Source organism: Anomaloglossus baeobatrachus, chromosome 3, assembly GCF_048569485.1.
Source record: "Anomaloglossus baeobatrachus isolate aAnoBae1 chromosome 3, aAnoBae1.hap1, whole genome shotgun sequence".
NCBI lineage: Eukaryota > Metazoa > Chordata > Amphibia > Anura > Aromobatidae > Anomaloglossus > Anomaloglossus baeobatrachus.
In genome coordinates, this window is record NC_134355.1 from 196257544 (window position 1) to 196283696 (window position 26153).

At 48.1% G+C, this 26153-nt stretch overlaps 1 protein-coding gene across 4 annotated transcripts in view; it reads right to left on the minus strand.

Annotated features, from left to right (window-relative positions):
* SCAF8 (SR-related CTD associated factor 8) overlaps window positions 1-26153 on the minus strand; it is a 333369-nt gene that overhangs the window by 92768 nt on the left and 214448 nt on the right. The window contains exon 22 of one of the 4 annotated variants that reach the window (XM_075339680.1): window positions 1700-1942. The exons of 2 other annotated variants lie outside the window; for them this stretch is intronic. The gene's annotated coding sequence lies outside the window, so the exon portion shown is untranslated. Of the gene's footprint in view, window positions 1-1699; window positions 1943-4294; window positions 4311-26153 lie in introns of those variants that run through there. One more of the 4 variants, XM_075339681.1, reaches the window with a different exon arrangement.

Below are 26153 nucleotides of genomic sequence, written 5' to 3' on the forward strand. Positions count from 1 at the left end.
TCTGATCTGCTAAAACTACATTTCTCCTGATTATCCTCATTTTTTGAATTATCACTGAGCTAATCTAAGTGTATTAAATAAATTCTCCTTGTGTCTCTGAGCACTCTGCTCCAGTTCAGTCCCCTGCCTGAACAATTTTATCTTCTACCATCTACATCTTTATATTAGCTGTGTAGTTCAACATCATTGTCTCGTTTTATCAGTGTTCAATGCACCTGCCCTCCTCCACAACAGTAGTGCAGAGTTGTGTTTGTTGCCTGCGGCTGATTACAGCTCAGAAGCTGCAAATGCCGTCCATTGATGTATGTGGCAGAAGATAATCCTTTGCAATATCCATCAATCGGGTGGCATTTGCAGTTTAACATCACTATAATGCAGTAACAGGCAACAAACAGAGCTCAACCAATCTCAGTCCTTTTATACAGAGCCCCATGTTACAGTATATGTCTCTTCACATTCCCCTGTATACAGCTCATGCTGCAGTATCTCTATCCTTTCTGTCCCTGTTATATACAGCCCAATCACCAGTATATCTCTACATTCTGTACCTTGTTTTTACATCCCATCCTGCAGTATGTCACTATTTTTAGTTACCAATCACAGATATCCCTTTCCGTGACATCATTCTTCACAGTAGAAGCTTGACTCTAAACACAGCGTGACTATGCTGGAAAGAGACTGTACTGGGCAGGATAGACTAAGTCATCCGGAACTACAGGACAGTTCCAATGGCACCTGTGGGGTAAATAGAGCCTGGTGGAGAATTTTTAGACGGTGGATATGTACAAAATGGGGCAGATTTAAAATAAGTTCTACTGGCACAAATGAATAATTATATGTGTACATTATTATAAGACCACGTAGTGATTTGGGGAATATGCCTTTAAAGGGAACCTGTCAGGTCCAATATGCACCCAGAACCACAAGCAGTTATGGGTGCATATTGCTAATCCCTGCCTAACTGTCCCTGGATCTGGTAGCATAAAGAGATCTTTAGAAAAAGTATTTCTAAAGATCTTTTATCGTATGCTAATAAGCGAGGGGACTAGTCTCCTGGGCATTAGTTCCCCTGTCTAGTCAGCTCCATTAGCATGTTAGTACACCCCTGTGGGCATGCTAACATGCTAATGTATGTGCAGACAAAGGATGATCTCACTCCCCTCTTCGCTGCCATCGCGTCCGACACTGGATTTCGGCTCAGTGCGCATGACCCCGGAGTTTCATTGATGCGCACTACTTCAGTTTGAAGCCAGGACACGTACACCTGGCTTCATAGTGTGCATGATCGAAACTCCGGGGTCATGCGCACTGACGTCCGCGATGGCAGCAGAGAGGTGAGTGAGATCATCCTGTGATGCTGCGCATTCATTAGCATGTTAGCACACCCACAGGGGCCCACAGGGGTGTACTAACATGCTAATGGAGCCGATTAGCCAGGGGAACTAACGCCCAGGGGACTAGTCCCCTCGCTTATTAGCATACGATAAAAGATCTTTAGAAATACTTTTTCTAAAGATCTCTTTATCTATGCTAGTGTATACAGGGATGGTTAGGCAGGGATTAGCAGTATGCATTCAGAACTACTCGTGGTTCTGGGTGCATATTGGATCTGACAGGTTTCCTTTAAAGGTCAATTGTCAGCCTAGCAAGTTATCACTTAGCAATTGGTTGGGTGATAACTTGCTGATTGCGATAGGTCGATCTGCTGAGTCCCCTATGATCCCAAGAAAGAGGCTCAGAAGCTTTGCTTTTGAATGTGATGATGGCCACAGATGCATTTAAGTCCAACACTCTGCTATCTCTGGCAGTCGAATAGACAGGTACTAAAGTGGTGGCACATGTCATTGCTGTATTTAAAAGTATCATTTCAGAGCCCTACTCGGGATTGCTGTTGGTCAGAGAGATTGGAACTCATGTGATCATCACGTTATCATCGCACATTCTGTGGGAATAAGATGGGAATAAATTACTTAATATTAAACAATATACAGTAACCTCTCCTAAGTGGTATTTGGAGATAAGATTAACAAGAGTAAAATGTAATAATTTAACTGTAGAATTAGAACTGTAGAATACAAAACAGATTACAGAATTTTACATCTCAAAATGATAGATATTCACTTTAAAGTGTAATCGTCATTTTCATTTCATAGATCAATAGCACACATGAAAATAAGCAACTTTCTGATATGTCTTTTGAGAGAAATCTGCTTCTCCTGGTCTGATTTATGGATTTCATCTGTAAAATCTGTATTCAGTGGAGACAAATGTTCACATTACTGAGATAGGAGATGACATATGGTGTTTTCATCATTCTATACAAAGGGGAGAAGTGAGGTGCTAGAGGCAGATACAAGCATTCTGTTGCAAGTTCTCCTGTAAAAACAGTTACTGTTCTCCATAGGACTCTATCAGCACCAAATGTCAGTAATGGGTAGGTCTATATTTACTGAAGACAGATTTTACCTGGAAATGTAAGAATTTAAAGAATAATGATCAGTGCAGGAGGAGATAGAAGCAAATGTCTCTAACACTATAAATTACAAAATTTCTCATTATCACATGTACTATTGATTTATAAAACAATAAATGATGCCTACTCTTTAAAGTGAATCTGTTACCACATTTGACCTATGTAAACTATTAATATGGGCATAAAGGTTATAGAATGCTGAAAAATGCCATACCTGTATGTCTCATATCAGATGCCTTGTTGTGGAAAAAGCATCTTTTATCATATTATGTAAATGAGCTGTTCCAGATTATGGGGCGGATGCTGGCCAGAAGATAACCCCGCCTCCAGAGATTATTTTAAATAAAAGCGGTGTTACCAGTGTAGTGTAAGATGTCCGCTCTGTGTTCTCACTGCAGAGCTGTGTGTGATTATAAAGGATACTTCTGCAGATGCCGCTCAGCTTCAGCCTCCAGCTCACAGGCAGACAGGGTTGCAATATTTTTTCAAAGAAGCAGAGCTCAGGGAGCTACAAAAAATGTGTTTGCAAGAAGTCAAATTTCATTTCTCCTGTTCTGTCTCAGTTAGGCTAGGTTCACATTTCCGTTGTTTTGCATCAGTCACATGCGTTGCTTGAGGCTTGTGACTGATGCATTGTACAACGGGTGACAAGAATTGAAATTCATTGTCACAAGAAAGCGGATTCCGTTGTAAAACGAGTGATCGTTCACAATAGCCGGCCGCCGGCTTCTGTGAGCGATCAGCTGATCTCCCAGCCGCCAGCTTTTGAGAGCGTCTGATCGCTTTCAAAAGCCGGTGGCCGGGAGATCAGCTGATCGCTCATAGAAGGCGGCTGCCGGGTGATCAGCTGGACGTTCAGCCGCCGAGAGAGAGCATGCGCAAGGAAATCAAAAGGATTCCGCCGCTGATCAGTCGGGCGGCAGATGCAACGCAAGGGCATCAGTCACAATCCGCCGATCATATAAGTCTATGGGAAACAACTGAATCCGCCAAACGGATTGCGTTGTTTATAAGAGCGGCGGATTGTGACTGATAATAAACAATGGAAATGTGAACCTAGCCTTACGTGTCTCCCACTGGTAATGCCCTTTTTATTTAAAATATCTCTGGAGACAGAACTATTTTCCGGGTAACATCCGCCCCATAGCCTGGAAGAACTCATTTATATAAAGTGATAAAAGATGATTTATCCACAAGGCACCTGATATGAGATATATAGGTATGGCTTTTTTGCATTCTATAACTTATATGCCCATATGAATAGGTTACATAGGTCACATGTGGTGACAGATTCTGTTTAAATAATTCTGTAAGGTAGCAAAACATTGTAATCATTTTATTACACATAGTCCATTAGCGTGAACCAGTTTTCAGAAAGAAGCAATGCTGGGTAGAACCCCTTTGGAACTTAGAGATTTCCAGAATCATGCACAATTAGATATTTTAAAGTGAGACTCCACCCAGGTGTCAGAAAGTTCTGTATGATGAAATAACATGGACAGCTCCACAAAGGTTCATCAAAGTGCCGGTCACATAGTTATTATGGAGGTGATCATAGTTCATCCTCACTTAGAATTATACTCTCTTAGCTAAATTAGTAGAATTTTTACATAAAAATAATCAAACTGTCCTTGGAATGACTTGGACTTATCATGACCGATTACAGAGGAAAAAGAAAGCAGGATGAAATGTAAAAATCAAAGGCTAATCTGATCAATAGCAGACGAATGGCTGAGCTGCAGAGACGGTGGTGAAATAGACGATTTCTGCGTATGGTAGACAATCATGTTGAGGGCGATATGATGAAAAGTTGTATTTCTTTTCTGGACGTCTTCACCTTTATACAAGTATAAACAGAGTCAAAGTGATTTTTGAGGTTATGTAGTAGCGAGATCAATAATAACATGTATAGGATATCCAGGCTGTCTGCTTAGCTGAAAAATATGTGTTAGGGCTCAATCAGATGGAAATGGTTTCTCAAAAACTGTCCTTGTTTCATCAGGGTGTTTGATCGCAGTTTGGGCAGTTTTTACCATCAGAGTTTGCTCAATTTTTCTCTCATGAAAGTAAAAATGATGAAGGTTTCTCAATCCTCTCCTATCAGTCTGTGAACACCGGACAACACATGGATGGCATCCGAAAGTTGTCTGATTTTTTTCACATACGCACAGCCTTGCACTGGTGAGATTGATCCGAGAATCTGATGATGAGACCTGTCTCAGTGATTTTGTGCAGACCATTCAGTCCTAATACATAGAAGTGAACAGTTCCATAGACTACAGTAGATACGAGTTATTTCCAGTAAAAAAAACACAAATAGAACTTGTATTAGGAAAAACTGACATCTGAATTGAGCTCTACTTGACTATGGCCACCCCTAAAAATGATTTTAATTTGGCCATTAAAATGTGAAAATGTTGAAAGAACTTTACTTTTATTAAAGCAATGGGTGGCCAACTGCAAAGCCAAAAAACTTCATATGATTTGTAATATTCAAAAAATGAAAATATGTCTTTTGTAATGCAAAATATAAATATAAATCTTTAAAAAATGATAATTGGAATTTCCTATTATATAATCAGTTTGGGGATTTATCTTCTCACTTTGCCATTTCATACCCTGTGAACAAAGTTGTCTTCCCTCCAAACCCTGTCTTCTACTCTCCAAATCTGTAACAAATTGGAGATGAGCAAATACCGTAATATTCGTATTTGCTATACTCATAAGGAGTACTTTGTAATATTCGTATATTCATTACGAATAGCGAGTACAATGCAAGTCAATGGGAAAAGCGAGTAATTGTCTGCTGGACCCAACAAAGAGATCTGGGGGCCTGAGGAAGAGGCTGAAATGGATGGGAAAGTGATGAAACTGAATGGGGAGAGCCTGGAGAATATGCCTGCATGCATTTCTGACTCACATATGTTTTTGGGAATGAGAATGTCACAGTATTACGCCACATATTCTCTATTTCTCTCTGTCACTCCAAGCGCTTCATACTCACCAATCACCGGCGCGGCTGTCACACTGCTCCTGCTGCCTCTCATTCTTCTTCCCTAGCGACTTATTAGGCTCATACATATTCACTGTACCCGCTCATTAGACTTATACATATTCACTGCTTCTTCTCACCACCGGCGTCTGGGATTGGTTGCAGTCAGACCCCACCCCACTCTGAGTGACAGCTGTCTGACTGCAACCTATCACAGCCGCTGGTGGGCAGGTCCCCCCTAATTCTGATACCCAGCCAAGATAAAGCCTCACAGCTGGGGTCTGGTATTCTCAGGCTGGTGATCTCATCCCAATTGCCCTGATGTGGTGGCAATCGGGGTAATAACAGCGCACAGCTGTCATCAAGCCCAGAATTAGTGATGGGAAGAGGTCTTCTATGGGACACCCCCATCACTAATCTTATAAATAAAAAGAAATACACATACACTGACACCTTTATTTGGAATAAAATACAATTTCTCCACTTTATTAACCCTAAAACACGCAGGTCTGACGTAATCCCCACGAGGTCCCATGATGGTCCTGGTTCTGCTACATCCGAGCCCGGAGAGACCGAATGCATGTCCAATCTCTCCAAGCTCCGGGAAATACTGACAAGAATGACCCGGATGGTCCAGTGACATCACTCAGTTCACTGTCACTTTTAAAGTGCAGGCGGGACACGGCCCTGCACTTCAACACTGACAATGCCATCAGGGGAATGCGGGGCAGCCCACACCTCCATGCCGACACTACCACTCTTAAAGTGTGGGTGTAACGCCTGCCTGGATCCACAGACTCAGACGGGCTGTAATGGGCAGGCTAGAGGGAAGCCAGTCACCAAGCAGGACACCTAGAACCCTGAAACCCTTTAACCCCTATACAGGGATTTGGAATTACACAGGGCCTCGGTGATCACTAACTGTGGAAGGTTGCGTCCGATGAGAGTAGTAGTCAGGCAGGGTCGAACCGGGAAATGCAAAACAGGGACAGAATCACGCAGGCAAGGACGTAATCAGAAAACAAAGCAAAGGTAAAATCCGGACCGGCAGCGAGGTACATAAACAGCAGGCAGGAGGGTAATCAGGAAACAAGCAGAAGTCAGAACAGCAGAATCACTAAACAGAACAGGGCGGGACAGGAACCAGGAATACAGAACTATCTCTGGCAGTGGTCAGCAGACAGGAGGGGAAATAAGAAAGGTGTGGTGTCTTCCCATTGATTGTAGCTGAATGATGGTAGCTTCAGCTGGAAGACACACACCACCTACAGTCAGCCAGTGGTACTGCAGGTCCCAAGGATCCCCAGCCCAGTGGACGAGCGGAGCCTGCGCTCACCAGCACTGCTGGCAACGACTCCTCTCCCATCAACAGCACTATCCAAGGCAGGAACACGGCATCGACTGGTGATCGAAGTAGAAGTCGCTGGAGCGGACTCCGGTGGGGACGTAACAGCGGGGCCATATCCCACTCTCCATCAGCACTTTAACAGTGACAGTGCCGGCATGGAGGTGCGGGCTGCCCTGCCCTCCCCGGATGGCATTGTCAGTGTTAAAGTGCAGGGCTGTATCCCGCTCCCCGCCTACACATTACAGTGACGTCACTGCTGCAACTCGGGTCCTTCTTGTCAGTGTTTCCCGGAGACAAATAAAGAATTTTTCTCGGTGTAATTGTATTTCTTTTTACTTATAGGATTAGTGATGGGGTCTCATAGAAAACCCTTTCCCAGCACTAATTCTGGGCTTCATGATAGCTGTGTACTGTTATTAATCCCTCATTAACCCGATTGCCACCGCATCAGGGCAATCTGGATGAGCTCTGTACAGTGTCGGGACTGCCCCATCTAATAGTTGCGGCAATTCTGGGCAGCTACTGGCTGATATTTTTAGGCTGGGGGGTTCCCAATAACGTGAATCTCCCCAGCCTGAGAATATCAGCCCCCATGTTGTGAATGTCATCCGAATGGGTGCTGGTGCGGAGCTCCCTCTGGTGGCCAGGAATGGTAATGAAGCTGAGTCTGAATCTGTGACTCAAACAGGTGATGGAATTAATTAGGAATCCAGGAAGTCATATTGCAGATCAGCCTAGTGTATTTACGAGAGCATTTTCTACCTGTCGGCCACCAGTGATGACTGTTCCCTGCTGCTTCTGAAGATGGCTGGGAGTTTTCCCTTCAGTTTCTCTCATTTATTCTGTGGCTAAATCTACTCAAGATAAGTTTACTAGTTTCTGTGCTTAATTGCTGGAATTCTACTTAAGGGTGTTTCTGCTTATTCCAATTGTGTTTTGGTTTCTTGTTTATGAGGATCTGCCATCCTGCTTTTGTGAGCAGGACAGTTCCTCCAGCAAGAAAGGGAGCTTGTTCCCTGTTCATGTTTGGATTATTTCCACTTTAGAATATTATTTGTTCTGTGATTTTGTTTCTTCCCATTTTATCTGCAGTTCTGTTTAAAGTGTCTGGCCCAACAGTGCCTGATATAGTGGGGGAAAGACCGTGTGGTCTCAGATCTTTTTTCTATCAGGAGTTTGGTATTTTTTGCTGGGATTTTTGCTGGCTGCAATCAGTTATCTTTCCTGTCCTGTTCTATCTAGTAAGTTGCACCTCACCTTTGCTAATCTATATTTTCTATCTGTGCATTGTGTTTTCTTACATCACCATCGTTTACATGTTGGGAGCTTGCTATTTCTTTGGGAACTGCTCTGAGGCAAGTTAAGATTCCTCATTTCTATCTTTGAGGTGTAGCAAGTTTCTCCGGCAGTGATAAGGTGTCTAGGTGTGTTAGGAACATCCCACTGCTACTTCTAGTGTTGTCAGATAGATAGAGGATTGCAGTCAGCTTAGTTTCTAACTACTCTTTTGGTTATGTTTTTTCCCTGATTAATGGGATTCTTTGTGCTCGTCCACGGTTACCAGTTCATAACACCCCAGCTGTGAGGCTTTATCTTGGCTGGGTATCAGAATTAGGGGAACCGCACGTCATTTTTTAAAAATATTTATTTATTTATTTTACTGTACAATATAGACCTGACCACCGGAGGCTGTGATTGGTTACAGTCAGATAGCTGTCACTCAGCGTGGAGGCGGGTCTGACTGCAACCAATCACAGATGCTGTTGGTCGGGAGAAGCAGTGAATATCTATGAGCCTAATGAGCGGGTAGAGAAGAAGAATGAGAGGCAGTGGGAGCGGTTTGACAGCCACGCGGGGCTGGTGATCGGTGAGTATAAAGCGCTTGGAGAGTGACACTGGCAATGTAATGTGCTCAAAATGGCGGCAGAAGGGCTTTTATAGACCCTATGATGCTGCACGGCCAGTCAATCTCAGTAATGCTGTAACCAAGATGGCTGCGGAATTACTGAAATTGGTTAAAAGGCACAGCATGTTTAGTGGCTGCAAATCAGGCGCCAAAACGGCTGGGTGGGACATCTGAATATTGCAAGGCGAATACATCATTACTTGCTATATAACGGATACCCGGAACACCGCACTACTCTGTGAATAGCGAATAGTAACGAATACATTCGCTCATCAGTACAACAAATTAAGCTAATCAAAGTAATATAATATCAATTGTTTAATCTATAACCCAAATGGTGATGATGTTTAGGCTGACCCCATTTTGACAGCACTTCTTCCACATTAAAGGGAGATCAGATTGGTGAATCAAACTGTAAATATTCATGACAATAGGAAACATGCATTTATCCAGGCAGAGTGACAAATGGAGTACACAGCTGTGAAAGGAAAATTCACATATAGATCTGACTTTTACAATAAAGAAGCGATTTTGACTTTTTTCTTTTAGCACAGATGGGATCCTTCGCTTTTGTTAGCCAAGTACAGTATAATAATGAACCAGGCGTGGCACTGCGCTAACCTTTTTAGTATATTTAGAGAATACAAAAACATCTTTAATTTTATATTACAACAATGCCCAATACAGACAGACAGTCACCCTGGAATTATCTATATGAAAGTATTTTTTATGTAATGATGAATATACTGGATGTTTCAATCAGAAATGTTATTTTGACTTAATGTATTAAGGAGATTATGTCAATTCAAAAAGCACACGATAAAATAAAAAATGAAGAATCGTTATTATGCATGTGCTGAATATGTTTATGTACATTATATTAGTACATAAGGGGGTTAAAAAAATGCTAAATATTTCTATACTGTATGTGCATATACCTTATGTTATATGACACCACATTATCGTTCGCAGGGGTTCATCCTCTAACACCCCCTACTGATTCTAAGATATGAAGGGGATGCAGTGCTGGACTCCTTGATGGCAACTTGTCACTAGGTTTTCCTTAAATAAACTAAATGCACCACCTTTAAGCTATTTGTAGTAGAACTCCCTGTTCATCAGAGCCCACCACCCATACATATAAAAAAAATACTATATGCTAATTGTCACGGTCTAGACTGATGGGTGTCATTGGTCTGTGCTCGGGGACCTCCTCAGTCCTGTTTTGCCTTGGTTTCGTGGCTAACATTTCCTATTTTATCCACAGAGTCTATTCAAGCTGCACAGTAAGGTACAGGAGCTTTGCAGGCAAACGGACTCTGTGGATGACATAAGAGGCATCCGTCACGTCAATCAAGTCGACTGTAAGGAAAAAGGACGTGCTGAGCACAGACCTCATACTCATCAGACTGGACCATGCCGATTAGCATATGGAGCTTGATGATTATGAAAGGTATTTTCCCAGATATGTGGGGCAACTTGGCACTTAAAAGAGTATTCCCATCTCCAAGATCCTATCCCAATATGTAGTAGGTGTAATAACAATAATATTAGTAGATACCTCCAATTAGTAATGAGGTATAGTTCTTCTGATTCACTATGTTGCTTACCAAATGTTCAGGGCTTTGTAGGACCTCAAATATCAATGGTTATGACCACGATCAACTGACTAAATAACTAACTGTAGGCTTGGACTATATGCGTCTAATTGGACGTATTTGCTTGATATTTGATTTAATTTGATCTTGGAGATGGGAATTCCCCTTTAAGAGCAGGTTGCTGAAGTGCTGTACAGACGACTTAAAGGTGGTGGATTTAGTTTATATAGGGAAAACCTGGTTACAGGCTTCCATTAGCTGTTTCCTCCTGCACAACTGCAAGCCAGCCTTTTAAAATATATGGGGAAAACAACTGGGTATATCTGGACACTAGAAGCCCTGCTGTGAAGATGCAAAAGGGTACATGCACTAAGGTCGCCTTCTCACATCTGTGAAAAATGTTCGTGTTTTGCACTGCCGTGTTGAAGGTGCGTATGGCCCATCCGTGTGCTGTGATTTTGGCACACTAGTGTTCACTGTGTGCTTTCCGTGATAGCACACGGACAGCAGGAACTTTTTACTCTCCTGTTCCTGGCGCTGCTGTCCCCGCTGCTGATGTCGACGGTGTTGCTGCTTCCGGGTCCACGTTCAATGAATATTCATGAGCATAATGAGCAGGCCTGGAAGCAAGTGACAACAGCAGTGAAGACAGCAGCGCTAGAGACAGGTGAGTATAGAAAATCATTTTGTTTCAGACATGTGTTTTCTCCGGTACGTGTCACACTGATTACATCAGTGTGTGGTCCATGTGACATCAGTGCTGCTGGAGAAAAACTGATATGACTCCATGCGGAACACACGGACACATGTGTGCTGCACACGGACACACGTCTGTGAGAAAACACTGATATGTGTGTGCAGACCCATTGATTTTAATGGGTCTGTGTATGTCCGTGCCTCCGGTACGCATGAAAGCAGACGTCATACATACCGGAATCACGGACGTGTGAAGGGTGCCTAAAGCAGCTGATGCGTCTCTTTCATTCTCGAAATCGTTGGGGGTAATAGAAGGCCGACCAATATTAAAATTAATGTAAAAGCTGTTGATATGCCATCACCTTGCAAGATAAGGCTACCTATTTAGATTAAATAAATGCCTTGATTTGATTTTCTTTATTTTGACGGTAAAAATATTGTTGCGTGCAGCGCTATTCTTATTTTAGACTGCCACAAAGGTCTAAGAGGCATGTATAAACACTATATGAAAAAGTATAAATCCCTCAATGCCAATATGTAACAACATTTGCACTTCAAAGGCAAATTTGCACTTAAAGTTGCACCATTTTGTCCATTTGCCTTGACATTTTTCTAATAAATTAGCAACATGAAGTGTGGTCAACACCTGGGACAAATGCATTATAATGTACACCAGAAAACTGACATACGTTCTGTCAGAATTTGAAGCCAGCTCATATCTACTAGGTTCTTCTACTACATTACAGCAATCTTACAGGCACATTTTAGCAGCATTTATTTTGAAACGACAACATTTTCTTCAACATTTCTCTTATTTTCCAGGACTGAAGAGTACAATTATGTGGCTATTACATTAATACCAACGGAATGTTGTTTGAGATTCAAAGCACAAAATATATGAAATAAATCTATTTTATGGAGAGAAGATACAAGTAAACACTATACAGTTACATAGGTGCATAGTTAGGTTATATACACTATGCCCACTAAATATCACCTTTTCTCGTCCAACCCACAAATTTTACCCACAAAGTGGTAGTTAATCATAACAAAGGAATGAAAAAAAACAAACTTCTAAAATGTCTATTTCCTTGCCTCAATCTTCCCGGAACATATCCCGTCTACACACATATACAGTACATACACTATGTGTTAGGACACTGTGACTAATGAATACATGAACTCCATTATTGCTGTATAAGTAACAAAAACTAAGGTACTGAGTTAACTTTTTTTATAAAAAAATGAAAAAGCCATTAAACTACGTCAAGGTGTACCTTAATTTTGGATGTCCCCTATGTAAAGGGTGCTTTTCACGCTGCGACATCGCTAGCGATTGCTAGCGATGTCGCGAGCGTTAGCACCCACCCCCGTCGTTGGTGCGATATATGGTGATCGCTACCGTAGCGAACATTATCGCTACGGCAGAGTCACACGCACATACCTGCTCTGCGACGTCGCTGTGCCCGCCGAAGAATCCCTCCTTCAAGGGAGAGGTGCGTTCGGCATCACAGCGACGTCACAAAATGGCCGTCCAACAGCAGAGGAGGGGTGCAGATGAGCGGCCGGAACATCCCGCCCACCTCCTTCCTTCCTCATTGCCGGTGGACGGAGGTAAGGAGATGGTCGCTCCTGCGGTGTCACATAGCGATGTGTGATGCCGCAGGAACGCCGAACAACCTCGCTACATACGAGACAACGAATTTTGGTAAATGAACGACCTCTAATATACCAACGATTTTTGTCTCTTTGTGATCGTTTAAGGTCGCTCCTGCCTGTCACACGCTGCAATGTCACTAACAGCGCCGGATGTGCGTCACAAATACCGTGACCCCGACGATATATCGTTAGCGATGCCGCAGCGTGTAAATGGCCCTTAAGGAAAAGGAAGTGCTGCCCATAGTCCCCTTGAAAAAAAATGTGATGTTATACAGTGCAATATACTGTTTTAAATGTGCTTTCATATGGTTGATGGTTAATATGTAGGCACATGTGGGGTTAATGGTTGAGACTGGCCCAGAATGGGAGGAGTTATATGGGCAAGATAGGGAAGCTATTTCCGGGTGGGGGGGTTGATAGTTAGAATCCACTGTTTAGTGGTGTAATGCGGGAATCATACGAGACGATCTATCATGCGATATGTCGTCGGGGTCACGGTTTTCATGACGCACTTCCGGCATCGTTCACGACGTCATCTCGTGTGACACCTAAGAGCGACTCTTAATCAGTTGTAAATCGTGTATCGTGTACACGTCGCTCATTTTTAAAAAATCGTTTAATCTTATTTGCGCAGATTGTTCATCGTACCCGGGGCAGCACACATTGCTCCATGTGACACCCCGGGAATGATGAACACAGCTTACCTGCGTCCCTCGGGCGGGATGTTTACATCCCACTCATCTCCGCCCCTCCGCTTCTATTGGGCGGCCGCTGTGTGACGTCGCAGTGACGCTGAACAACCCACCACTTCAGGAAGTGGATGTTCGCCGCCCACAGCGGCATCGCTCAGCAGGTATGTGTGACAGGGGATTAACGACTTTGTGCAACACGGGCAGCGATTTGCCCTTGACGCACAAACAAGGGTGGCAGATACGATCGCTCGTGCGATCGCACGATAGATCGTATCGTGTGACGCCCGCATAAGACCGAAGGTCTGACACTTGGCAGACTACATGCTACATTGTGTTGTGTGTGAAGAGGGAAGACATCAGATAATACGTTCTAAGGACCAAGGAAACATGATGAAAAATTTGATAGACTGGAACAACGTGACCCCGACTATAAAACATTAACGATATCGTAGCGTGTAAAGCCCCCTTTACCCCAAAGATTGGAGTCCTCATTAGTCAATTGGAAACTGAGAGTAGCTGTGAGTGTCATAGCTGTGTCAAAGCTGTGTTCATACCTTGACAGATGCAGCCCTCGCAGGGGAAGAAAAGCCTTACATAATTGTTGGCTGGATTGTCATGAGATGAAAGTGTGGCCCCCCTGAGGCTTTGGTCGCCACAGGGTACTGCACTCCAACTGGGGTGTAGTTCTGATCATGGATCCAGGGGAGGTCGGTGCCGGTTCCACCATACACAACCACATACACACAAGGGTTGCCCCTTGCCCACTGGGGACTGGGCTAGGGTCGGGTACCAAAGTGGTTGCCTACAGTGTTGCATACAGGATGTCATCCCAACAGGGGCCCCAATCCACTAGCTTAGGACCTGGATGGCAGGAGAAGCCACCAAGGGGGGGAGAGGAGACACACACAGCAATAGAGTTCTCTAGCAGGAGCTATAGCAAACAGACGTCCTTCCCGGTAGCTCCTGTGGGACATAGGAGTTTAACAGTCTCTGTGGGGATACCGTGTTAGCTCCCCCAGGGCGAGCGCAGTTCAGGGTGCAGCACCCTAGGGTGGTGCAATTCCAAGTTGCACCCTCAGGCTCTGCCGGACAGAGAGGTTTTATGCCCCTCCGACCACACAAATTTCCAGAGCCAAGTGGCACCTAGGATTCCGGAGCCTCAATCACGGTCAGACGCAAGGGGATTCACACTACTGGCATGCATAGGGAACAGTAGTCTACCTAGTACGGAAGGGACTCTAATGCGGGCTTCACACGGTATAATCTATCGTGAGATTGCACGATCGATCGTACCCGCCCCCGTCGTTTGTGCGTCACGGGCAAATAGCTGGCTGTGTCGCACAAAGTCGTTAAACCGTCGTCACACGTACTTACCTGCTGAGCGACCTCGCTGTGGGCAGCGAACATCCTCTTCCTGAATGGGGAGGGACATTCGGCATCACAGCGACGTCACACAGCCGCCGGCCAATAGAAGCGGAGGGTCGGAGATGAGCGGGATGTAAACATCCCGCCCACCTCCTTCCTTCCTCATAGCCGGCGGGTGCCGCGGGACGCAGGTAAGCTGTGTTCATCGTTCCCAGGGTGTCACGCGGAGCAACGTGTGCTGCCCCGGGAACGATGAACAAACTGCGCAAATAAGATTAAACAACTTTTTAAAAATGAGCGACGAGTACACGACTCACGATTTATAACTGATTTGGAGTCGCACGTAGGTGTCACACGAGACGACGTCGTGAACCATGCCGGATGTGCGTCACGAAAACCGTGACCACGACGACACATCGCACGATAGATCGTCTCGTGTGACGCCCGCATAAATGCTTCAAGCCACAGGGAGCCGCACTACAAAGTGCAGCAAGGAAGGGCCCAAAGATTACCGCACCGGTTCTCACCTCCCACGGATCCGGGATCGGCTGGAGCCCATCATGGCGGTGATCGGTACTACGGGGCTGGCAACTGAAGTTGTGAGTAAAGACACCTTGAACCCGCAGAGACTATGTCGGCTTGTCCTTATTGGCGTCGCTGCCCAGCGCTTAGGCGCCGACAGACATTATTACCCTCATCATTCACCCAGGGCCTGTCGGGAGTGACACCATCCCGGCTGTCATAACACCCGCCCCGGTGATGAATTCTGCAGCGGCGGCTACTCTCTGGCCACATACCACAGGTAGCGTCATGATGAACTCTCCCAATATCCCTGCTTCCCCTTCATTTACTGCACGCCTCGGGGCAATGGAACCAAGCAAGGCCACCCGTGACATCGCTTGACCCGACCCACAATGGCCCGGCAACGAGTAGGTTAACCACCTGCATTTGGCGTCATGAATAGGATATTGTGCCTACTTAACCGGATACTGTGTGCCTTATGGACTACCTAGTTCTGGTCTGTTTATTTGAAAAAGTTACACCTCAGTGGCCATTAGAAGACAAAAAGTGGCCAGGGTGTGCCCGCCCTTCGTGGGTTGGCGCGACAAAGTGGCACGAAAGCCTAATTTAATAATAATTAAATAATAATAATTATATTATAATTATATATATAATTGTTGGCTGGATTGTCATGAGATGCAAGTGTGGCCCCCCTGAGGCTTTGGTCGCCACAGGGTACTGCACTCCAACTGGGGTGTAGTACTGATCATGGATCCAGGGGAGGTCGGTGCCGGTTCTACCATACACAACCACATACACACAAGGGTTGCCCCTTCCCCACTGGGGACTGGGCTAGGGACGGGTACCAATGTGGTTTCCTACAGTGTGGCATTTACAGGATGCCATCACAACAGGGGCCCCAATCCACTAGCTTACGACCTGGATGAGGGAAGGAGAAGCCACCAAGGGGGGGTGAGGAGACACACACAGCAATAGAGTTCTCCAGCAGGAGAGATAGCGAACAGATGTCCTTCCCGTTAGCTCCTGTGGGACATAGGAGTTTAACAGTCGCTGTGGGGATACCGTGTTAGCTCCCCCAGAGCCAGAGCAGTTCAAGGTGCAGCACCCTAGGGAGGTGCAATTCCAAGTTGCACCATCAGACTCTGACGGAGGTTTTATGCCCCTCCGACCACACAAGTTTCCAGAGCCAAGTGGCACCTAGAATTCCGGGGCCTCGATCATGGTCAGACTCAAGGGGATCCACGCTACTGGCATAGGGAACAGTACTCTACCTAGTATGGAAGGGACACTAAGTGCTTCAAGCCACAGGGACCCAAACTACAAAGTGCAGCAAGGAAGAGCCGACAGACTACCACACCAGTTCTGACCTCCCATGGATCCGGGATTGGCTGGAGCCCATCACGACAGTGATCGGTACTACGGGGCTGGCAACTGAAGTTGTGAGTAAAGACACCTTGAACAGAGACTGTGTCAGCTTGTCCTTACCGGCATCGCCGCCCAGCGCTTAGGCGCCGACAGCCATTATTACCCTCATCATCCACCCAGGGCCCGCTCTGCCTGTGGGGAGTGACACCATCCCGGCTGCCATAACACCCGCCCCGGTGAGGAATTCTGCAGCGGCGGCTACTCTCTGGCCACATACCACAGGTGGCGTCACAACAAACTCTCCCAATTTCCCTGCATCCCCTTCATTTACTGCACACCTCGGGGCAAGGAACCGGGCAAGGCCACCCGTGACATCGTCTGACCCGACCCACAACGGCCCAGTATCGAGTAGGTTAACCACCTGCAACGTGGGGCACTGCACAAGAGTATGAAGTTCGAGGAAAATTAAGAGTCATTAATTGTAACCGAGAAGTGCCTCTGCTTAATATAAGTGAAATAAACCTGAAGAATTGTACATATTATCTGATGTATATAGTTTATAGCAAAGTAAAGTTTAGTAAAATGAAGTTTATTGTTGAACTTTGGTCTCCCTAATTCATCTTCACAACATCTGGTTTTGACCTGCCTAGTTCATCGGCACCATGTAACTGTAGTCTGGGCGTATCGCACAGGTAATGACAAGAACACAAACCTAGCAAAGACTCCCATTTCCATGTAGCATGGCAGGGCGAGGAAGATGAGTACCTCGCCCATGGCTACCCCCATTGATGACTCATCTCTCATTGTATTCAAAGAAACCTCATGTGACCAGAGAAAAAGATGAGCTAAGAACTTAGCCTGGATCTAATCTTTCCCCAGGTCCCATGAGATCTGTTTGGACACATTGAGAGGTGATTGGATGCATGGATTGCGTGATGTTGTTAGAGCCATTGCTAAACCTGCTGAAACCTTGTTAGTTTACAAGGAACAAGAATAGGGATGGAGAAAGGGTTTGTCACGTGTGCTTGAGAGACTTGTGACAACTCTAGGACCAGAGCTTCACATTGCTCTATGATTTTACATGTGTTTTGCATTCTGTTGGTGATGCAAGGGTTAATGACATTTTCCTTGCTAGTCCTGAGGCCCTTTGTAGAAAGGGGGTCCTGTCACAAGTGTCTCTCATACTTGAGAGATTTGTGACATCTTCTGTGGGTGCAGCAAGGGTTAATGTCATTTTCCCTGTTTCTGATCACCATGGAGGGAGGAAGTTATGCTGTTGGAGCTTAGCTATTGCAGTGCTATATTTTGGAGCCTAGTCAACTGCAGCCTTAGTGTATGACTGCAGCAGTAAAGTTTGTTTGTATAGTATATCCTTTTGTCTATGTTCCCATTTGTCCTCCTTCCCCTGTGTGTTGTTACCAGAGGGGTGACGTCTAGTGTGCTCACCAGCCTTGTCACTATCCAGGATGAATGGAGGGACAGTAAGGTACTAGGCACGTGACGGCAATGAGGGGAAGAACCTGTATAGAGACATTAGGGGAGCTCAGGGACCAGACACAGGGTAGTGTCAGGAGGTGGCCCATCCCCCCACCCTATCATCAGGGTTCTCCTCTCCTTTACCATCCCCATGGATACCTATGTATTTCGTTGTGCACGGAACAGTTATTGGTCCATGCAGATCTATCACGCCGTGTGTCGGACACTCAAGTCCGAGTGAGACATTATTACAGGGCCAATTTTTTTTTTTTCTTTTGAGTCAGTATGACTCAGACTGCGGCTCTTGCACACCTGTTTCAGAGCCTCTCACGGGAGTTTACTCCTCTGCTACCTCAGATGGTGCAGCAGCTGCAGCAAATTGAGGATTTTCTGGTCTTGGCTTACCCCCAGACTCAGCTGGAACCCAAGATTGCCCTCCCAGACAGGCTTTTGGAGGGAATGGACAAATTTATGGTCTTTAAGAAAGCTTGCAAGTTATACTTCAAGCTACACCATCATTCCTCAGAGAGTGAGTAACAGAGAGTGGGTATTGTATATCTGTTGCAGGGAGATCCCCAGTCCTGGGCCTTCTCTCTGCTGATCGACTTACAATCGTTATGGTTGGTGGACAAGTTTTTTTTCAGCTTTGGCCCTTGTGTATGACGATTCTGATTGCATCTCCCTTGCAGAGTCGAAAGTCCGTAGGCTCCAGAAGGGGGGCACGGCCGGCTGAGGAGCTTGCTTGGAGTTTCGGAAATGGGCCACTGACACACAATGGAATGATCCTGCACTTAAGAGTCATTTCTGTCAGTTGTTGTTAGGTAGGCTTAGAGACTCTCAAGCCCAATATGCTACTCCAAAGTTGTTGGATTTCACCATGGTCCTTGCTATCAGGGTTGATAGACGCCCAGGTAGAGATCTACAGTTATTCTGTCTCTGATTGTTCTCCCTCGGAAGGAGGTTCCACAAGTACATCTTGATGAACCCATACAGTTGGGGGTGCCTCCCCTCATACTAGGCCACTTGTGGTTCACTGTGGCACGCCTTTACTGTTGTCTTAAGGGACTATATATTTGGTTTTGTCCATCTGTTCCCAAGCATGTAACATCTGATAAGACGTTTTGTTTCCCCCAGGTCGTGTGGAGGGAGACGACCTGGGTGTGTACATTTCCTCCATTACTTACTTCTTTCCAAGCCGAGGTGGCCAAGGTGCTGCCGGAGGGAAGGGGCAATATTTTACCCTGTCTGCAGGTTACTGCTAGGCCTCAGTGTCCCCCCAGGAGAGGTTGTCATTCCCACAGAGTGTCCTGTTCCTGAGGGCAAAATTTGGATGGCATGAGGGGACACCTCTCTTGTTGGTCCTTCAAGGGAATAAACTTCTTTTAACAAACGCATGTATGGTAATTGTCACGCTCCCCGGGTCCTCACCCCCGCTCCCCGGCTCACCTGCCACGCTGCCCGCTCCTCGGCCCCCGGATTCCGTCCGTCCCAGGCCCCCTGGTCCCCGATCCCGGCGCCCGACGGCTTCCCAGGACCTGGCCGGCTCCCCTGCGTCCTCCCCTCAGCCTCCTTCCCTGGCTTCTGGCACCCGGGCGGCGCGCATGCGCGTTAGGGCGCGCGCGCGGTCACTGACCCTTTCTTAAAGGGCCAGCGTCCATTAACAGGAAATGAGGTTGAACAGGTACTGGGTATAAAGGGGGTTAGTGTCCAAGGGGGCGGGGCCTGATCTTCGTGTTCCCTGAGCTAGGAGTCAGGTCTCCTGGTGTTTATGTGCCTGTACTCACCTATCTCTCTTTGTAGAGCCGTACCTGCCTCGCCATCCCGTCTGCCGTATCCTGAACCCCGCACACTGTCCGTCTGCCATCTGACAGTCCGTACCATCTCGGATCCCTGCGGTGACCCGTCATCTCGCTCCTGAGGTTCCGGACCCCGCCTGATATCATCTCGGCTTCCGAACCTGAGCTACGTCACCAGGACTACCATCTGTGACACCGTGGTCCCAGGGACTCCTCCGCTGCCTTCACTTGCACGGACTGTTCTGCTGCCCATCAGTGCTTCAGCTGCCGGACTCCCTACCACCATCTTAAGAGTTCGGTCCAGTGGATCCACCTCCTGGGTCGGCCCGACCGCCCGGCCGTGACAGTAAGATCAGGCCATGGATCCCGCTGCAGCACTAGCGGCCTTGCAAGAGGAACTCCGACGTCAGCATGAAGTCCAGACCCGCATGTTGCAATTTATGACCTCCGTGGACACCCGCCTGTACACGTTACAAGCATCAATGACGCCTGCGGCACCCAGGTCCCCAGCTATGCAAGCCATGGCTCCCGCACCAGTGGCAGCCTCTTCAGATGCTTCCCGTCTCCGTTTGGCGTCACCACCTCGTTATGCTGGAGATCCCAAGACCTGCAGGGGCTTCATAAACCAGTGTTCCCTTCATTTCACGCAGCTGCCACATCTGTTCACCTCTGACCAAGCCAAGGTCGCCTTTATAATGTCTCATCTGGAGGGCGAGGCGCTGGCGTGGATGAACCCCTTGTGGGAGAAGGAGGACCCCATGACCAAGAACCTTCAAGAGTTCCTGCAGGCCTTTCGCAGCACCTTCGACGAGCCGGGACGCGCCTCTGCGTCTGCTTCATCCCTCCTCCGCCTACGTCAAGGAACACTGACGGTGGGTCAATATGCCATCCGTTTCCGTACTTTGGCTTCTGAACTCGGGTGGAATAATGAGGCCCTGACAGCCGCCTTCTGGGAAGGACTCTCGAGTCGCATCAAGGATGAGTTGGCGGGTCGTGACGTGCCCTCCACCCTAGATGCCCTGATTGCCCTAGCCACTCGAGTGGACATTCGTTTCCAGGAACGCTCCAAAGAGCTGTATCGTGAGAGACGTGCAGTACGGCACTCCCCTCCTCCACAGAAGTCCTCTGTGCCTCACTCTTCAACAGCTGGGATTCCTGTCCACGAGCCCATGCAGGTTGACCGAGTACGACAGTCTGACCAACGTAGAGCAGAGCGGCTCGCCAAAGGCCTCTGCTTTTACTGCGGAGAGGGCACACATCTCTTACGCTCCTGTCCGGAAAGGCCGGGAAACTCCAAAGCCTAGGGTTGGTAGGAGAGGCCACCCTAGGTGCTGGGACTCTCTCAGACCCAGTTATGTGGACGGTACAAGTGTCAACAGGAGAGACGCGCTTCACGGCTGAGGCATACCTCGACTCCGGAGCAGCAGGCAATTTTATCCAGCAGGCCACGGTGGACAAGTACCAGCTGCCTGTTACTCCACTCGATAAGCCCCTAATGATTGCCTCGGTGGATGGGAGACCCCTCTCTGATACCATCTCCTGGATCACCAAGCCGGTGGAATTGCGTATAGGTGCTCTGCACACCGAGAACATCGCTCTCTACGTCCTTCCACACATGTCCCATCAAATCCTGCTGGGACTTCCTTGGTTGCGGACACACGAACCATCAGTCAGCTGGGGTACTGGCGAAATCACTCGTTGGGGCTCTGCCTGTCATGAGAGATGTCTAAAGTCCCTACAACCAATCCGACGTCCCCCGGCTCCAGAGAACCTACCGGAACTGCCCTCGGCCTATTGGTCCTTCGCGGACGTTTTTGACAAGAAGGAGTCTGAGGTACTTCCGCCACACCGTCCCTACGATTGCGCCATCGACCTGCTCCCAGGAACAACACCACCTCGAGGACGGATATATCCGTTGTCTCCAGCGGAAACCAGGGCCATGTCCACATACATCACGGAAAGCCTGGCAAAGGGATTCATCCGGAGATCCTCCTCTCCTGCGGGAGCAGGCTTCTTCTTCGTTAAGAAGAAAGAGGGTGACCTACGCCCATGCATTGACTACCGGGGCTTGAATCAGATCACCATAAAAAACAAGTACCCCCTACCGCTCATCCCCGAATTGTTCGACCGGCTCAGAGGAGCCCGTGTGTTCACCAAACTGGATCTTCGGGGTGCCTACAACCTAGTTCGTATCCGCTCTGGGGACGAATGGAAGACCGCATTTAATACTCGCGACGGGCACTACGAATACTGTGTGATGCCCTTCGGTCTGTGTAACGCTCCTGCCGTATTCCAAGAACTGGTGAACGACATATTCCGGGACCTCCTCTACCTCTGTGTAGTAGTTTATCTGGATGACATCCTTGTCTTCTCTCCGGACCTCCAGACCCACAGAGAGAACGTAAAGCTGGTTCTACAAAGACTGAGAGAGAATCGTCTCTACGCCAAATATGAGAAGTGCGTCTTTGAGCAGTCTTCTCTCCCTTTCCTGGGATACATCATCTCGGGTACTGGGTTGCAGATGGATCCAAAGAAGGTCTCCTCCATACTCAACTGGCCTCCTCCTTCTGGACTGAAGGCAATCCAACGGTTCCTGGGATTCGCCAACTACTACCGCCAGTTTATCCCGCACTTCTCCGCCCTGACTGCCCCTCTCTCCGCTTTGACCAAAAAGGAGGCTAAACCAAAGGACTGGTCACCTGCGGCCGACGCCGCGTTTTGCTCTTTGAAGCGAGCTTTCGCCTCCTCTCCTGTACTCCACCGACCGGAGTTAAACCGCCAGTTCACCTTGGAGGTGGATGCCTCCTCCTCAGGAGCCGGAGCAGTGCTCATGCAAAAATCCTCCTCCGGGAAGATGGTGACTTGCGGTTTCTTTTCTAAGAGCTTCTCAGCACCAGAACGGAATTACACCATCGGTGACCGAGAATTATTGGCGGTCAAACTAGCTCTGGAGGAGTGGCGCTACCTCCTGGAAGGAGCAGTGTACCCCGTGACCATCTACACGGACCACAAGAACCTGGAATACCTGCGGTCCGCTCAGCGACTGAACCCGCGGCAAGCCAGGTGGTCCTTATTCTTTGCCAGGTTTGACTTCCAGCTCCACTTCCGACCCGCGGACAAGAATATACGCGCCGATGCCTTGTCTAGGTCCCTCATGTCCATGGAGCAGGAGGAAGAGACTACCCAACCTATCATCCCTCCTAGCAAGATTGTTCCGGTGGCTCCCGTCACTCTGGCCCAGATACCACCCGGGAAGACCTATGTCTCGGAGACCGACAGGCAAAAAGTGTTACACTGGGGTCATGCCTCAAAAACAGCCGGCCATGCAGGCCAGAAGAGAACATGGGGTGCGATTGTACGCCATTACTGGTGGCCATCCCTTCGCACTGACGTCGCCGCCTTTGTCTCTGCCTGCTCCTCTTGTGCCAGGAACAAGACGCCCAAACACCTGCCCTATGGCCGTCTGCTGCCTCTACCGATACCCTCAGTTCCCTGGCAACACATTGCGATGGACTTTATTACGGACTTGCCATTATCCTCTGGACACACAGTCATATGGGTCGTGGTGGACCGGTTCTCCAAAATGGCCCACTTCATCCCCATGGCTGGACTGCCCTCTGCTCAGGAACTCGCGGAAGCCTATATCCATCACATCTTCCGCTTGCATGGCTTTCCATCCCACATCGTGTCCGACAGAGGAACTCAGTTCACCTCCCGCTTCTGGAGGGCGCTCTGCAAACACCTGGGAGTAACTCTGGACTTTTCTTCCGCATACCATCCTCAGTCTAATGGCCAAGTGGAGAGGGTCAATCAAATCTTGACATCCTTCTTACGTCACTATGTCAACACCCATCACGACGACTGGTCCACGCTTCTGCCTTGGGCTGAGTTCTCACATAACCACCACATCAGTGAGTCGTCCTCCAAATCTCCCTTCCATGTCGTTTACGGACTTCAGCCCTCCGTTCCATTGCCTATATCCCCTTCTTCGGATGTCCCTGCGGCTGATACTGTAGCCCGTGACTTCGCTACCATTTGGGACTCTGTCAAGGCGTCCCTTGGACGCGCTTCCCAGCGGATGAAGAAACACGCTGACAAAAGGCGTCTAGACCCTCCGTGTTTCTCTCCTGGAGACCTCGTCTGGCTTGCTTCCCAGTACGTCCGCCTGAAGATACCGTCATACAAGCTGGGTCCTCGCTACATTGGGCCGTTTAAAGTCCTCAGCAAGATCAATGAGGTTTCCTACAAGCTACAGCTCCCGGCCACGATGAGGATACCCAACTCATTCCACGTCTCCCTGCTCAAGCCGGTGGTCCTTGGTCCCTTCTCCAATGCTGCCAGTCCGGCCCCTCCACCTATTGCCGATGACGACATCTATGCGGTAAGGGATATCGTGGCCATGAAGACCGTACGAGGTCGGCAGTTCTTCCTGGTGGACTGGGAGGGGTATGGTCCTGAGGATAGGTCTTGGGAGCCCAGGGAGAACGTGGGCACTCCTCTTATCCGTGCCTTCATGTCCCGGTTGCGGGGTGGGGGGCGTGGGGGGGGGGTACTGTCACGCTCCCCGGGTCCTCACCCCCGCTCCCCGGCTCACCTGCCACGCTGCCCGCTCCTCGGCCCCCGGATTCCGTCCGTCCCAGGCCCCCTGGTCCCCGATCCCGGCGCCCGACGGCTTCCCAGGACCTGGCCGGCTCCCCTGCGTCCTCCCCTCAGCCTCCTTCCCTGGCTTCTGGCACCCGGGCGGCGCGCATGCGCGTTAGGGCGCGCGCGCGGTCACTGACCCTTTCTTAAAGGGCCAGCGTCCATTAACAGGAAATGAGGTTGAACAGGTACTGGGTATAAAGGGGGTTAGTGTCCAAGGGGGCGGGGCCTGATCTTCGTGTTCCCTGAGCTAGGAGTCAGGTCTCCTGGTGTTTATGTGCCTGTACTCACCTATCTCTCTTTGTAGAGCCGTACCTGCCTCGCCATCCCGTCTGCCGTATCCTGAACCCCGCACACTGTCCGTCTGCCATCTGACAGTCCGTACCATCTCGGATCCCTGCGGTGACCCGTCATCTCGCTCCTGAGGTTCCGGACCCCGCCTGATATCATCTCGGCTTCCAAACCTGAGCTACGTCACCAGGACTACCATCTGTGACACCGTGGTCCCAGGGACTCCTCCGCTGCCTTCACTTGCACGGACTGTTCTGCTGCCCATCAGTGCTTCAGCTGCCGGACTCCCTACCACCATCTTAAGAGTTCGGTCCAGTGGATCCACCTCCTGGGTCGGCCCGACCGCCCGGCCGTGACAGTAATTAATATTCAGGTCCAGACCAGTGAGTGAATAACACATACAGTTATGCACTAAAAAGACCAGGTGGAAGTGTGGGCTTGGGGCTTTAGGTTATTAAGTCTGTATAGAGGAGTGGACATGATTAACCAAAAAGCATTTTGGTTGGAGCTGCGCCCAGTAGTGAGTAACCGTAACGTTTTTTTGCATATCGTCACTCAGGTGATGTGTCGTGTCTCAGGAGCCTACGTTATTACCACCATCTCCAGTTTGCATTAATGGTTACCTTCAAGGCCAGGTGACAAAGGACGTGAATGGAAGTAGGTCGGGATGTTTCTTCCATAGCTGTTATCTGGACAAGTCCGGTCTTGAGGGCCCTGAGGCCCCTTGTAGATAAGGTGGTCCTGTCACAAGTGTCTCTCGTACTTGAGAGACTTGTGACAACTTTTGTGGGTGCAGCAAGGGTTAATGTCATTTCCATTGCTAGTAGTTCCTGGTTAGTACAACTGAGGTGAAGCCGGTTTGTGACCACTCCCATCTCTTTTAAATAGTCACATGAGCCATCACCTGATGCCGGTAACAGAATCTCATTCCATTTCTGACCATCGTGGAGGGAGGATGTTTTCTTAGAGATGCTGGTGTTATACTGCTGGAGTTTAAATGTTGCAGTGATATTTTTTGGAGCCTAGTCATCTGCAGCCTTGTTGTCTGGCTGCAGCAGTGAAGTTTGTTTATATATCCTTTTATCTATGTTCCCCTGTTTATCCTGTTTCTCTGTGTGTCATTACTGTAGGGGTGATATCTAGCGTACTCACTGGCCTGGTCACTATCCTGGGTGAGTGGAGGGACAGTAAGGGACTAAGCATGTGATGGCAATGAGGGGAAGAACATGCATAGTGACATTATGGGAGCTCAGGTACCAGATACAGGCTAATGACAGGCTGTGGGCCATCCCTTACTCCCTATCATCAGGGATCTCCTCTCCTTTACCATTTC